This window comes from Globicephala melas, chromosome 14 (genome assembly GCF_963455315.2).
Source record: "Globicephala melas chromosome 14, mGloMel1.2, whole genome shotgun sequence".
NCBI classification, from domain to species: Eukaryota; Metazoa; Chordata; class Mammalia; order Artiodactyla; family Delphinidae; genus Globicephala; species Globicephala melas.
In genome coordinates, this window is record NC_083327.1 from 69,213,066 (window position 1) to 69,216,131 (window position 3,066).

Genomic DNA, 3,066 nt, shown 5'->3' on the forward strand with positions numbered 1-3,066 from the left:
TCTGCCAAAAACACAGTAGCTCATCGTCAATTCTGTGGCTTACATTCTGATAACAAAAGTCCTTTTCCTGAACCAAACTTCATATCTGCTTGCCTGCTGTGGCTTCTGGTTGCATCACATAATTACCAGACAGTCATTTCATCCTAAGGTGAGGCTCTCTATTGTTGACTAGCTAATACATAGGAAGCCTCAGATAACTTTTTTCTTTTCATATAAAAGATTTAATACAATGCTAGATCTAGGGTTCTAATGGTGGTGCTTCAGAATAAGGGTGCTGCTACTGAAATTGCATCTATCATTGCCATTTAATTTCCACTGTTAAGGAGGCAACCATGACATGTGAAAGTGATAATAGGAATAATATCTGATAAATGCTCTAGCAAATGCATATACATAAACGAGAATTGCCTGTTACCGGACTGGAATTCCTTCCTCTAATGGCAGCTACGAAAATGTCAGATAAAATGCAATAGCTGGGCAGGCGGTGTGAATGCAGCATAAGTAATGGCGTTGAGTCAGAGACAGTGGATTTTCTAGGGAAATAGAATGTCTCAGGAATAGGAGGAGTAACAAATGTTTTGGCCAGTATTGGTTTAGGGAAGAAACCTTCCCAGGGATAAATGAGATTGATGGTTCTCAAAGTGAGAACCCCTCACCAACAGCATTAACCTCACATGGGAAGTTATCATAAATGCACATTCCGGACTTACTGAATCTGAAACTCTGGAGTACAGATGTGTTTTAACAAGTCCTTCAGGTGATTCTCCCAGACTCAAGTTTGAAAACCACTGGTCTAGAAGAAGCAATGATTTTCCAAAAGAAAGGAATGGAGACTTGCCTGGAAGCTCAACTAGGAAGGAGCTGGGACAGCGTTGGGAAAATCAGAATCATGCCCGGTGGCGATGGGAAGTGTGCAGATACTGACACCATGATCTGTGGCTGAACCCAGGGTTATATTTCACTAGCCATTGTCTTAAACAGTAAAGTTCCCCAGATCGGAAAATAGAAAACTGCTCTACAGATGATAAGGAACATTTGAGATTTGTTTCCAATGAAATTATATTCATAAATCTGGCCGAGGTACATTGAGACAATTGACATGCACTAAAATCATTTAAAACATTTGCTCTGATTTGCGCAATCTCAGGCATTTACACTAAACCAAAGTACCTGTCTTAGGCAAACTACAATCACTGAGCATGCAACCTATCAGAGACTACATAACCCTGGAAGAGTCTCTAAAATCAGCCACGTAATAAGGAATATTTTCTAGGCTTATCATGTCACACTGACATAATGAGAGCAAATCAAAAAAATTTTAAAAGGCTACAGCATAAATGCATATTTACTGTAAGTTCTGCACACCTATGCAAAATATGAGAAAATTACTAACTTTCCTATAGTTGTGGAGGATTATCACAACTTAAAATTGTAAAAGTACCACATGAATTAAACTAAAATGCCATTTAGCAGATTTTTCCAAGTTATGTGTCTAAAAATATTTCCCTTTACTAGCATTACATAAATTTTATAGTTTAAATAGGAAAGATGTTTTAGTTGTGTTTGTTACTAAAACGTGAACCTTTATTCGTGTGAGACATGGACTAATACTATTAAAATTATTCTAAAAAGTTGTCATCGAGTCAAGAAGCTATAAATGAATATATAGAGAATGCTGTCAGTTTGACTGAAGCTTGTAGGTGATTTTTCAATACACCTTCTGTGTAGGTCGGATATTTATACAACTAAGTAGCTAAGGAGTTGTATCTAACCAGTTTAAATGGCAGTGACCTTTGAGATAGTTAAGTATTTAATATTCCTTTTGGAACTTAAAGCACTTTTTCACGATTAACAAAAATGACACTTGCTTCCTCGCGCTCATGCTATTTGAGAGAATAATCCCTCACTTCTCCTTTTATCTTGAATCTGAGACCCTGCCTGGTATGAACCCTAGTGTCTAGCTGTCCCTTGGGATGTATCTCTGGTTTCTGTGCCTACCATACATCAAAGGGGCTATTCTGCCATTATATAAAAAACATTACGTTTTGTGTTGGAAATTTCCCACTGCCCATCCTCAATTAATTCTCTACTCTTCTCCATCCTGCTCTGTGCCCCAGGAAGCTGATCAGTACAAACTGCATCATCCCAGCTAACTGCCTTACTCTCTGGCTTGGTTTGCGTTCAGCCAGTGTGGAGCATGGGCAGGAGAGGAAGATGTACAAGGAGGGTGAAGTCCAAGAATTGATTCCCTCTGGCCCCTCCCTGTTAGGCTGCGACCAGTTGGCTACATTCTCTACCAAAGGCCACAGCTGCTGGAGGGACTTCTCCTGAAGTTACTTTCTCTGGATTCCATTAACCATTCCCTCCTTTCCTCTCATTTCTCTTAACCCTTTTAAACTGTCCTCAGTTACCCATGTGAGTGGGCCATCTCTTTCCTTCAGAGACCTTGACAACTGCAATTGTTAACAGACATCTGCTGGGCACATAACAACCAAAGAGACAGTACAGTACCAAAGCCACGACACTTCTTTCTTTTGCCGTTTCACTGGTTTTCAGAAAGTCAGAGATGTTTGTATCACAGTGACATGTCTAATTCTAGTTTAGCAAAGCAAAATAAGTACCAGAGTAGAAGTGTTAAGGCACTTTAACTTGATAGAAAAATAAATTGATGCAAGCCACGATGCCTTATGTCTATAGAACACTTTATAGCTTATTAGATGCTCTCACTCACGTAATCCCCCTTAAAAAACCATGTCTGGGAAATGATGATAAAAGAGAGAAAAACTGACTTCATAACTTTACAGCTCAAGTACAATGTTTTATGTATTTAGGGAGCATCTTGTTCTATATCTATGTATGTAGCCATTTTGATGCATATAAAACTCATGCATATGTGAAGTCCCTTAGTAAACATTCAATAAATGATGGTTCCTTTCTCTAATCCCATATGCATTATCTAATTTTGCTACAGTGTTGAATGGTATCTGAATAATTGCCTGGATTTTAAAAATTTAAACAAATATGCTATGCTGAAGGAGATTACAGTGCAGTTGGGAGGTGAGTTAT